General features: G+C 56.4%; 1 long non-coding RNA gene across 2 annotated transcripts in view; it reads left to right on the top strand.

Moving 5' to 3' along the window:
* The window catches only part of LOC128800593 (uncharacterized), a 33,250-nt gene extending 26,170 nt beyond the window's left edge, over positions 1–7,080 (top strand). The window contains exons 5-6 of one of the 2 annotated variants that reach the window (XR_008435013.1): positions 1,708–1,796; positions 6,850–7,080. This is a non-coding gene — a long non-coding RNA (uncharacterized LOC128800593). The remainder of the gene's footprint in view (positions 1–1,707; positions 1,797–6,849) is intronic. The other variant, XR_008435014.1, reaches the window with a different exon arrangement.
* Positions 7,081–13,109: the final 6,029 nt, after the last annotated feature.

Raw genomic sequence — 13,109 nt, 5'->3', positions numbered from 1 at the left:
GGGTGACTGCTTTGCAAATATTTTCCTCCTGGACCTCATTCAGGCGTTCAAGAAATTTGGCAGCAATTAAACTTTTCCCCCCAAAACAACATTTTTTCCCTGCGTGTAGAGTTGAGACAAATATGTTGCTTTCTTAAACATAAAACTTATTATTTGGCCACTTCTTCCTGGTGGAGACACCACAGGCACGGTGAGACCAAGCTCTAAGGTGTTCCTGTCCCTGTCACTGTCCTTGTCCCTGTGCTTTCTGAAGAGTAGAGATCAAGCCTTTGCCATGGGGAGAAGCTCTTTGGGAATTTCAGCCATTTATTTTGCTACTCCTAAGAAAAAAAGCATCCCTAGGACACCTGGGCTGTGCCAGGGCTTACAAAAGCCTCACAAATCCACCTGGCTTTGTAAATGAGGTTAATTACCACTGCAGCAGCAACTGATGTTGCACCATGGTGGAGCCTCCGTTACGTGTCACCAAGTCCAGGCTTAGTGTCCTTCTAGGACCAACTGGAAGCAGAGGATCCGAGGGGATCCCAGAGAGCTGCTCCCACCCCTGGATGGTGAGGGATCTGGGATGGATTTGCTTTTTATTCACTTGGAACTCTCAATGGACTCTGCAAGAAGGAGATCGAGCTCCCAGGCTGAAAGGAGCTCCCCAGTTCCGCAGGGAATCTCAGTGAGAAACAAGTGGTGACTTGCCCATCCCACTGGGAAGAGAGGCAGGGAAGGTGGCAGAGATGGATTTGGGAAGAAGAGCCCACAGGTGACACCTGGTCTGTGTGAACATCTTTGAAAAGAATGAGTTTTTCCACCCCAAAACCTCTGGCATCGTTGGGGTGAGCGAAGTGTCCAAGCATCCCTGCTACATCCTGTGCCATGCAGTGGGTAAATAACTGGGGAGGGTGTCACGGGTCTGCATCTCCCTGATTCATCAATAACTAGGTCATAAAGAGAGCTTGGTTTCCTGCTGAGTCCTCACTCCACACTCCTGCTAATGTTTACATCCTCCTGCCTGTGGTCAGCAGGGCCTGGGATGCTGGAGATGCTGGAGATGCTGGAGATGCTGACACGGCAGTGGGCTGGGCACAGGAGGGTGCCCAGGGAGCACAGGGTAAAACTTCTGGGCCTTGTGAGAGTAACACAGAGACCCCCCAGAGCTGGCTCTGCTGAGGCCCCACCTCAAATCCTGGGGGCAGATTTGGGCTCCTCATGACAAGAAGGACCTGAAGGGTCTGGAGCATGTCCAGAGAAGGGAATGGAGCTGGGGAAGGGTCTGGAGCACCACGAGCAGCTGAGGGAGCTGGGAAAGGGGCTCAGCCTGGAGAAAAGGAGGCTCAGGAGGGATCTTCTGGCTCTGCACAACTCCTGACAGGAGGGGACACTTGGAGGGGTCGGGCTCTGCTCCCTGGCAACAATCAACAAGAGAAGAGGAAACAGCGTCAAGTTGCTCCAGGGGAGGTTTAGATTGGAAATTAGAGGCCTTTTCTTCACAGAAAGATTGTAAAGCATTGTAATGGGCTGCCCAGGGCAGTGGTGGAGTCACCATCCCTGGAGGTGCTCAAAAGCAGTGTGGATGTGGCACCTGGGGACATGGGTCGGTGATGAACTCAGTGGCAGTGCTGGGCTGATGGTTGGGCTTGATCATCTTAAAGGTTTTTCCAGCCTTAAGGACTCTGTGATTCTAAACCTTCCTGTATTTGAAACTTTCTTTTAAAGCTTCCTTGGAGTCCTCACCTCCTTGCTGAGCCCTGCTGCCTCCTCCCCACCTGGCTCCTCACACCTCACATCTGCCCAGCTCTGTGAAGGTCAGTGACACAGGGACTGTCCTGTCCCCTCAGCTGCTCCCTCCTGGGGCAGGTGCTGGGTACTGAGGTTCTCACTGGGACAGCTGAGAGCAAGCAGTGGAACCACAATCCCAGATGGTTTGGGTTGGGAGGGACATTAAAACCCATCCAGTGCCACCCCCTGTGCACCTTCCACTGTCCCAGGGTGTCCCAAGCCTTGACCAAGTTGAGGGATGGAGCAGGAGCTGAACTGTTCATAGGGGCTGAACCAGCAGCCTCAGGGCCCAGCTGCCAGGCTTTTATAGCCATGTGCCCACAAGCCATGCTGGGCAGGCAGTTCTGCTGCTGCTGCTGCCAAAAACTGGGAAGAGGGGACTCTGGCAGGTGAGTCTGGGAGAATGCAGTTGCTTAACTCGAGGCTGGTCCTACCTGCTCTGTCCTGTGGCACTTTGGATTGAGATTTCCACCTGAACTGCTGCTGATGAGGGATTTTTTTTAAGAGATACCAATTACAGCCACTGTGGTTCAGGGCCACATGTGTTTATTTACTGCTCTGGCTGCTGTGGGCAGAGGGTCAGCAACAGCAGGGCAGGGAGGATGAGGTGGCAGTGCTGGCATCCCACATTCCCACTGCTGTTGGCTCAGCACAAGTGAGTCAGAGCCCTGGGATGGATGGAGACAAATGACTTTGCTCCATCCTCAGAGTGAGGCAGAGGGCGAGTCAGGAAGGGAATTCAGGCATTTTGGCTGATTGTTGCCCTGCTGCAGCACCCTGTCCATGCCCAGGAAGGCCCTGGAGCTGCCTGGACAGGTTCCATCCCACTGCCATCCTTAGCTTTTGGTACTTCAAATCCAGAGCTGCAATTTCCTGCTTCCAGGTATGAAAACACAAGCAGGTGACCTGGGAGCTTTGCTAATGCTGAACAGACAGATAATCCCTCTCCTTCCTGGCTCCAAAGGGCAGGAATCTATCCTCTGGCTGGGAAGCTGTTTCACAAATTGTGGTCAGGAAGAAATAACAAGAGCAGCAGGAGATGTGCTAATGCTGGATATGCTTTGCTCAGCCAAATGGGAGCATTTGCCTCCATTTCTGCCTCAGAGCCCCTCAGGAGCAATGTCCCCATTCCTTTCCCTTCTGCAGAGCTGGAAATATCTCTATTTCCTCACCAGGCAGGGCAGGGGCTCCAGGCAACCAAAATCCAGCAGCAGAAGGAACAGCAAAGCCAGGAGCACCCCACGCCAGGTGTGGCTGTGGAGCCTCCAGTGCCTGAAACACCTGCTCTGTGCAACACCTTGTGCAAGTCAGCCTCCACAGGGCACAGCACAAGCCTTGTCAGGCCCCACAGGGCTGGTCTCGGGGTCCAGGAGAGATTCCCCAGCAATCCCTCAGCACTGAGCAATGTCCCAGGCAGCCCGTGATCTGCACTCCAGGCAGGATGCCATACCAGGCAGCCCAGGAGGCTTTGTCAATCTGACCACCCCGGGCTTGTTTTGAAATCCTGACAGCTTGAAAGCAAATGCCATAATTGCTGATGGTGACAGTGAGAACAGGAGTAATTAAAGGACATTCTCCCAATGCTGTCATCTGTCACATGTGCCTCCAGCACTGCAAGGTGTGAGGAGAGGCTGTGGCTTGTGTAACTCACTGGGAGCTGCTGGAGCTGCAGGGGCTGAGCAGAGCCCTGCCCCACTCCTCTGCTTGGAGATGAATATATCTAAATCAGGAGATTTAATAAAGAATCACCTTATTCTTGGCCATGCACAGCACAACCTGGGATTTCTCAGCCACAGGGCTGCCTGGCATCCCAGAAGGTTTTGGATTTAGCAGCCACAGAGCAGGAAGGCTCCTCTCACCAAACCTAACCCCTGCAGCCAGCAACTTGTCACCTTTATTTCATGAAATCCTATCCTAGAAGAGGAAGTCCTAGAAGAGTTTGAGTTGGAGGGACCTTTCAGCCCATCTCATTCCCATGGGCAGGGACACCTTCCACTACTCCAGGTTGCTCCTGGCCTTGAACCCTTCCAGGATGGGGCATTTGCTGGAATGTTAACTCTGAAGAGATGTGAAAATGGAAGGGGATGTAGAGAAAGTTCCTTTTTGCTCAGGCTGAGCCTGCAGCTCCCCATCCCAGCTGGCAGGGCCTTGGCAGCAGCTTAGAGCAGGGAGCTGTGCTATCCCACGCTGCAATCCTGCCCAGAGTGGTGCAAAGTTTTGGCAGGAGACCCCAGTGATTTGTGCAAGTCCTGGGAGAGATTTGATAGCAGAGTCTGCAAGCAGCCCTGGGAACCAGAGACTTCTTCATGCAGGGCTGTCTCTGAGTGCTCAAAGAGACCCCCAGCCCCTCTGTGCTCCCTGTTCCCTGCTGGGCAGAGAGCAGGAGCTGCTGCCTCTGCTTCAGTAGGGGGGATTAGGGCCTGAGGAAGTTCCTACGAAGGCAGACACAGGTTTGCCTCCTGCCCCATCTTCTGGTGGTCAGTGATTTAATACTTCCTTAGCTGGAGGTCCTGGGCCATCATGTTTAACCTGTCAGGACTGGTCAGTCCTGCCCATGCTTATCTGAGCCTTTTAAAAACTATTTTTGGGGTCATTTTCTACAGAAACAAGGGTCTATTTAATTAGGTGCTGTCTGGAAAAGCACCTCCTCTTAGAATCCTGGAATGGTTTGGATTGGAAAGGACCCTAAAAAGCATCCAGTGCCAGCCCTTCCACTGTCCCAGGCTGCTCCAGGCCCTGTCCAGCCTGGCCTTGGACACTGCCAGGGATCCAGGGGCAGCCACAACCCTAATACCCTGGGTAATTGTGCCAAGGCCTCACCACCCTCACAGGGAAGGATTTTTCCCCAATATCCCATCTAACCCTTCCCCCTGGCAGTGTAAAACCAGTGCCCCTTGCCTACCTGCTGCCTGATGGCTGCACTGGGAGCCCTTCCCTTCTGGAATGGGCAATCCCAAGAAGTTGTTCCCTGTTCCCATCCTCTCCATCCCACCCTGCTCATTCCCAGTGCACATCCCTGAGCCTTGTGGAGTTTCCCATCACATCCCATCCCTGGTGCTTTCAAGCTCTGTCTTCCTACACAAATAAAGGAAGGTGGACATTTGGGACTCTCTCCCTTTTGGAAACAGAAGTTTGGTGTGAGTGCCTCGAGGGCACAGAGGGGCTGCTGGAACAGGGACATGGTGACATCTTGAAGAGCCACTGGAAAAACCTCTTGGGAGAGTTTCTCACCCAAACTGGCAATGCCTGAGGAGAGCAGGGAGGTGCAGGAGTGTCCCTGGACCTTTCCCCTCTGTGCACATTCCACAGGAAGGTCCTGATGCCTTTTCCAGGGTTGTGCTGATCTGTTGGCAAACTTGTGCCCAATTCTCAGGGCTGCCCCTGATGCCTCAGGTTTGAGCTTTTCTATTTTTCACATTCTGTGCTGCTTTAGTGTGTGGCTCTGGGCTTCACATCAGGGGATGGGGAGCTCTGTGCACAGAGCAGGGAGACAAAACAATTCTTGCTCCAGCTGGGCACCAAGGACAAATGATCCAAATCTCAGGCCCAAGAGCACAAACAACATGGAATGAAGGGAGAAAAACAAGGATGGGACTGCATGGGCTGGGCTGGAATTGGACAATGAACTCCAATGTGCAAATGGAGCAGAACTGATCACAGTGAGAGCCCCCGTGAGCAGTTGTGCATTTTGTGACCATTTTGGTTCACCTGGGGTGCAGCCCTGGCTGGGCTCTTGTGCTGCCCAAGGTGGATCCATTGAGGCCTTTTAATAAATCCCTGCTTTATTCTTTAGCTCTGACCAGTCTCTGTTCCAGCTCAGCCTTCACAAGGCATCACCCCAGGGACACTGGGAATCACCAAATGGAGTTACAGAATCCCTGGGCTTGGAAAAGCCCTCTAAGGCCATCAAGTCCAACCATCAACCCAGCACTGGCAATGCCACTGGTAAACCTTGTCCCCAAGTGCCACCTCCACAGGTTTTTTGAACACTTTCAGCCATGGTGACTCCACCACTCCCCAGGACAACTTATTCCTGTGCCTGGACACCCTTTCAACGAAGGAACTCTTCCTAATACCCAATTTGAACTTCCCCAGGTACAATTTGATGGGCCACCAGGTGTCTGATGGGACAAACTCTGTGGAGAAGATGTTTGGGAACACTCCTTTTGTTGAACATCCACCCTGGCCCTCAGTAGCCCTCGCCTACAGAAACGTTTCCTTCCTTCATTTAATAACTTCCTGATTCTTCACTACTTGTTACTCTTAATTCCTGCCTCTCCCTGCAGGAACTAAAACCCATCTCCAGCTAATAAAACCAACTAATCCCAAGAGTTTGAGTCTTCAGGCAACTCTGAGGTGAAGCTGAAGGGCCCAAAATAACCCCTGGCTGCTGCAACTCTCTCAACTAACTGCTTGCATCAGGATGGAGTTTGGCATCAAAACAGCTCTGGGCTGTCAAGTCAGCCCTGAGGAGGCTCTGCCCACCTCATGCCAGCTCTGGAGGGTTTGAGGGGGAATGTGGGAGACTGGAGAAGGTGCAGGAGGGAGCCTGGGAGCTCTCCCATGCTCCTGGAGGTGTTTCCCAAGCTCAGCTGGACCCCGAGCAGCTCCTGCCTGCCAGGGATTCTCCCACACCCTCGGAGGGAGGGCGAGAGGCTTGCACAAGGCTGGTGACAGAGGAGGAGGCTGCTCTGGCCTCCAGGCTGAGCCCGTGCCTATCTCCCCTGTTGTTGAGACTGGGAAACTGGAATGGGAACTGGGAGAGGGAGCCATCCCACCCACAGCGTGCCTCTCCCTGTGGTGCTCTTTCCCAAAGATGTTTCCCAAATCTTATTTTCATGTCCTGAACTCTCACTGCAGACAGGGAGCAGAGCACAGCAGCCCCCTCGTGCTCTGGGACCACGGAGGTGACGGGGAGGAGCTCCAGCTTGCCCAGGGATGCTCTCACTCCAATGGTTCTCCTGCAAAAAAACAGGATATTAGCACAAACTATGTGAATTAGGGGCAAGTGCAGCTGTGACTGAGCAGTGCTGTGGGAGCAAACACAGAAATCCTGATTTTTTTCCCACCTGTTCACAGAAATTCTCCAGACAAGTGCAAGCCCAGGCCAGAGAAGGGAAAGACCTCAGAGTTCAGCTGTCCATGGCCATGCTGAGCAGAAATGTCGTGAGCTGCTGAGACCTGATGCAGTTGAAGCACAGCCCAGGTGGCAGGAAAGTGGTGAGGGGCAGGACACGGTGATATTCCAACAAGGATGTGAGTGCTGCTTCAATCCCTCATTTGAGAGCTGTAAGCCCCAAAGTGGTGACATTTGAGGACCCTACACACAGAGACCTCCTGCCTGTTTGCTTGAACGTGTCGTAACCCTGGACTGAGGTGCCTGGAAATGCCATCCCAGCAGCTGCAGCATTCTTTAACCCTAATCAGGGGTGCACCCTGGGGCCTGAGGCACCTGGAGTCCATTTCCCACCTGTGGAAGTTCCTTGGGACAGGTGGTTTCTCTGTGGCCTCTCTGGCTGTTGGTTCCTTTACGGAGGATCCAGAGCCCCTCGGCAGTGCCAAGCAGGAATTGCCATTGTGGCTGTTCCTGGTGTTACTGCTGGGTCTGGCTGAGCCAGGGGACATTGTAAAATCAGTGATTAATTTCTAATTAATTGTTGCAAGTCTTGCAAACAGCCTGGGAGGTGCTGGGGGCAGCTGGAGGTGACAACTCCATGTTCAGGTGAGGTGGGGACAGTGCCCTAAGGGCAGCCTTGACTCCCCAAATCCCACCCCAGGCACATCCCTGCTGTCTCTCTGTAGCCAGAGCCATTCCCACCCTCTCTTTCCAAGGCAGTGGAGGTGGTGCTGGATTGTCTGGGAGCAGCTGGGCCCTGGCTCTGTGCAGGGATCAACACCTGCCCTGCATGGCTCAGCCTGGAGATCAGGCAGGGATCTGCAGGTGCCTCCAGATCTGCTCGGAGATAGGGGCTGGCTGCTGTTTCATGGTTACAGGCAGAGGGATGCCAGAATCCACAGCTAATTACTGCAGGGCACAGCTAATTACTGCAGGGCAGTGAAGCAGCAGCTGAAAGGAGCCCAGGGGAGCAGGAAGGGGATGGCTGGACCAGGAGTGTGGCCAGCAGGGCAGGGATTGTCCCCTGGGCTGGCACTGCTGAGGCCCCTCAGGTCCTGGGGACAGTTTGGGCCCCTCAGGGCAAGAACACTGGAGTGTGTTCAGGGAAGGGAACGGAGCTGGGGAAGGGTCTGGAGCACGAGGACCAGCTGAGGGAGCTGGGAAGGGGCTCAGCCTGGAGAAAAGGAGGTTCAGGGGGGACCTTGTGGCTCTGCACAACTCCTGACAGGAGGGGACAGCCAGGGGGGTCGGGCTCTGCTCCAGGGAACAGGGACAGGAGGAGAGGGAACGGCCTCAGGCTGGGCCAGGGGAGGTTTAGATTGGAAACTGGGAGAAATTCCTTCACGGGAAGGGTGGTCGGGCACTGGCACAGCTGCCAGGGCAGTGCTGGAGTCCCCAACCCCAGAGATGCTCAAAAGCAGCGTGGATGTGGCACCTGGGGAAGGGCTTGGTGTTGCTGGGTTACTGGTTGGACTCTACAGCTCCCGTTTGGGACCCTTCTGCCAAGTGCCTGGAGGGACCCTGGTGCCACCCAAACCCTTGGGGCGCCTCTGCCTCGTCCTGAGTCACAAAAAACCGCCTGCAGGTTGCACTGGCAGTCCCCATCTGTCCCCAACTGTCCCCATCTGTCCCACCTGTCCCACCTGTCCCAGGTGTGTCTCTAGGACCCCTCCATGCCCCAGCGGTGCCCGGTGCTGGACACCACCTTTGGGGAGGCTGGTGCTGCCCACCGGGGACACGTCAGTTGGAGGGATTTTAGGGGGTCCTGAGGGGATTTTGGGGGGTCCCAGGGGGGGTTTTAGTGTCCCTTGGGTCGGGAGCACCCGTTATCCCAGACCAGGGCACCGTGCCCGGGGGGCCCAGCCGTGCTCAGACCGCTCCTGCACAGGGGTTCCCCCGCTCCCCCCGGCCCATCCCGGGGATCCCCCGGACCCTCCGGGGCCCCCCATGGCCCGGGACCCCCCATGGCCCGGGACCCCCCCATGGCCCGGGGCCCCCCATGGCCCGGGACCCCCCCATGGCCCGGGACCCCCCATGGCTGTGCTGGTGCTGCCCCCTGCGGGTAACGGGGCCGCGGTGCAGCCGGAGAGCGAGAAACGGGGATTGGGGTACGGGAAACGGGATTGGGGTACGGGAAATGGGATTGGGGTACGGGAAAAGGGACTGGGATACGGGAAACGGGATTGGGGTACGGGAAATGGGATTGGGGTACGGGAAACGGGATTGGGGTACGGGAAATGGGGATTGGGGTACGGGAAACGGGATTGGGGTACGGGAAATGGGATTGGGGTACGGGAAACGGGGATTGGGGTACGGGAAATGGGGATTGGGGTACGGGAAATGGGATTGGGGTACGGGAAACGGGATTGGGGTACGGGAAATGGGATTGGGGTACGGGAAAAGGGATTGGGGTACGGGAAATGGGGATTGGGGTATGGGAAACGGGATTGGGGTACGGGAAATGGGGATTGGGGTACGGGAAACAGGATTGGGGTACGGGAAAAGGGACTGGGATATGGGAAACGGGATTGGGGTACGGGAAATGGGATTGGGGTACGGGAAAAGGGACTGGGATACGGGAAACGGGATTGGGGTACGGGAAATGGGGATTGGGGTACGGGAAATGGGATTGGGGTACGGGAAATGGGGATTGGGGTACGGGAAATGGGATTGGGGTATGGGAAATGGGATTGGGGTATGGGAAACGGGATTGGGGTATGGGAAATGGGATTGGGGTATGGGAAATGGGATTGGGGTACGGGAAACGGGATTGGGGTATGGGAAATGGGATTGGGGTATGGGAAATGGGATTGGGGTACGGGAAATGGGGATTGGGGTACGGGAAACGGGATTGGGGTACGGGAAAAGGGATTGGGGTACGGGAAACGGGATTGGGGTACAGGGAGAGGAAAACTGGGGTATGGGAAAAGGTGGTCTGGGATACAGGGAAATCCTGGTACAGGACAATCCCATTCCACCCCTGCCATGGCAGGGACACCTCCCACTGTCCCAGGCTGCTCCAAGCCCTGTCCAGCCTGGCCTTGGGCACTGCCAGGGATCCAGGGGCAGCCACAGCTGCTCTGGGCACCCTGGGCCAGGGCCTGCCCACCCTCAAAGGGAACAATTCCTGCCCAATATCCCATCCAGCCCTGCCCTCTGGCAGTGGGAGCCATTCCCTGGGTCCTGTCCCTCCAGGCCTTGTCCCCAGTCCCTCTCCAGCTCTCCTGGAGCCCCTTCAGGCCCTGCCAGGGATTCTGAGCTCTCCCTGGAGCCTTCCCTTCTCCAGGTGAGCACTCTCAGCTCTCCTGGAGGAAACAGGACATCTGGGGGATCCTTGTGGCTGTTTTTAGGACAGGAGAGCTGTGGTGGGCAGCTCCCTGTGGCACAGCCAGGGCTCCCCAGGGACTCTGAGGAGCCACGGACCAGGAACGAAGCAGTTAAACTGTGTATAAAACACAGGCCGGTGATGTTGTATTATATAACAGACAGATAATACGTTTGTTTCCCGGCATCTGTGCTCCAGCTTGCCTGAAAAGCTCCAGACCTGAATTTCAACCCCTGTCAGCAGTTCCAGTCCAGCCTCGCAGCGCTGTCACCCGCAGTAAATTACCGGCTTGGCGTTAATCTGCCCGAGCCCAGAGAACCGAGATCCCTGCAAATGCATCTCCCAGACATCCCCTGCGAGCCGCAGCTTTAAAATCCATTCGGGGGAAGCAGAGCAGGGGTTTTATTGGAAGGCAAACATAAAGCTCAGCTCCCGAGGGAGCGCGGCCCAGGGGAGGGGGGATAAAGCCACCCCGGCCCGGGGCGGGGGGGACAGGCCATTGTTTGCTACAAAGGACAGGAAACGAGCCTCAAAGGGGACATGAAAGAACCTCAAAACAAATGCAGATCAGCGAGCGGGGATGGCTCCGAGCATCTCCCGCCTGCTCTGCCCGGGGCTGCTGCGGCCGCGGGGGGGTTCGGAGCGGGGAGCCGGGGACCCCTCGGGGGCTGGGACCTGCCTTGCCCCCCAGGAGTGGAGGTGAAAAGGGCCAGAGGAGCCTGAGATCCCCCCGAACCACCCGACTGTGGCCGGGCTCGATGGTTGTAGAATCGTCAAATCAAGGAATGGTTTGGGATGGAAGGGGCCTTAAAGTGCCACCCCTGCCATGGCAGGGACACCTTCCACTACCCCAGGCTGGTCCAAGCCCTGGCCTTGACCTTATGGTTAGACTCGATGGTCTTAAACCTCCTTTCCAACCTAAAAATTTCCATGATTCCAAACCCCTTCCCTTCCAAATCCCTTCATTCCCACCGGATGTGACTGACACTCAGAGCCTGTCCTTACTCCAGCCTTGGGCTGCTCTCCCGCTCCTTCAGTGCCCCTAAAACTCATCCCATCCTCCATCCCCTCTGCCCAACTCCACCCAGCCCCAGAACTGGGTGGGTTTGGGTCTCCTTAGGGCCCCCCAAGGAGGGGGGACTGGCGTGGTGCCCCGCAGGAGCTCTCTGGCTGGAGAAACTGAGCTGTGCTCAGCGAGAGAAGTCACAGAGGTGCCAAAAACCCACTAAAGCCAGTTTTTCTACACGGAGATATCCCTTATCTGCTCTGAAAAACAGCGGGTTTGGTCCCTTTGGAGTCGAGCCCCTCTGCTGAACGTTCTGCTCCTCCCAGTGAGAGCAGGCTGGCGTTTGAGCCAAGTGGCAGCAATGACCCACAGTGGCCCACAAAGCCATTTCCTGCCATACAAGGCAGGCTGGTGGCCCTCTGCCAGAGGGGACAATGAGGGACGATGGGGCCTGGCCTGTGAGCCCTCGTGTTCCTGTTTACTTGGAGCCTGGGTCGTGCATCAGAGAGATTTCCCTGGCTCCTTTTCCAGCGATTTTGAGCGCAATGGCAGGCAGCAGCGCCCAAATCCTGCAGGAATCCTCCTCCTGTGTGGGGTCCCTGGCATTGGTGGCTCTGTGTCATCAGGGGGGACATTCCCCAGCCCTGCAGGGGGTCCCACCAGCTCTGTCACCCCCTGGAAGGACAGCAGGGCCCGAGGCCACCTCCTGGGCCACGGGCAGGGACCACCCTGCTGGCCCTCCTGGCCCCTGTGGCACCAGCAGCATTCCAGGCTGGCCGGGAGGAGCCCAGGGCTCTGTGTGCTCCTGTCACACGAGGGAAGGGACAAACATCACCCAGCCCCGCAGTGAGGGGAGTTCCCGCTGTTATCTCGTCCTTCCTTCAGCCCAGAGCCCGACCAACACCCTGCCCTTATCAGCCCGGCCCGGGCAGGCACGGCTGGGGAGGGGCTGGGACAGGGGCCGGGCAGGGGGGCAGGAACGTGGCACTGGGGACAAGAACATGGCACTGGGGATGGGAATGTGGTAGTGGGGACAAGAACATGGCACTGGGAAAGTGGCACTGGGCATGGGAAGGTGGCACTGGGGACAAGAACATGGCACTGGGGATGGGAATGTGGTAGTGGGGACAAGAACATGGCACTGGGAAAGTGGCACTGGGCATGGGAAGGTGGCACTGGGGACAAGAACATGGCACTGGGCATGGGAAGGTGGCACTGGGGACAGAAAAGTGGCACTGGGGATGGGAATGTGGTAGTGGGGAAAAGAACATGGCAGTGGGGATAGGGAAGTGGCAGTGGGGACAGGAACGTGGCACTGGGGATGGGAATGTGGCACTGGGGACAAGAACATGGCACTGGGAAAGTGGCACTGGGCACGGGAAGGTGGCACTGGGGACAAGAACATGGCACTGGGAAAGTGGCACTGGGGACATAAAAGTGGCACTGAGGACAGAAACATGGCCCTGGGGATGGGAAAGTGGTAGTGGGGACAAGAACATGGCACTGGGGACAGGAAAGTGGCACTGGGGTTGGGAATGTAGCACTGGGGACAAAAACATGGCCCTGGGGACAAGAGCATGGCCCTGGGGTTGGGAATGTGGCACTGAGGACAGAAAAGTGGCACATGGGACAGGAGCATGGCCCTGGGAATGGGAAAGTGGCACTGGGGACAGGAAAGTGGCATCAGGGATGAGAAAGGGGTACTGGGGACAGGAAAATGGAATCAGAGAATCGCCGAGGTTGGAAAAGCCCTCTGGGATCATCGAGTCCAACCATTGCCCCAGCACTGCCAAGGCTGTCCCCAGGTGCCACTCCAGGGATGGTGACCCCAGCGCTGCCCTGGGCAGCTGTGCCAGGGCCTGACCCCCCGTTCTGTGAAGGAATTTCTCCTG

The sequence above is a fragment of the Vidua chalybeata genome, chromosome 27 (assembly GCF_026979565.1).
Source record: "Vidua chalybeata isolate OUT-0048 chromosome 27, bVidCha1 merged haplotype, whole genome shotgun sequence".
Taxonomy (NCBI): Eukaryota; Metazoa; Chordata; class Aves; order Passeriformes; family Viduidae; genus Vidua; species Vidua chalybeata.
This window is presented reverse-complemented; position numbering and strand designations above follow the sequence as displayed.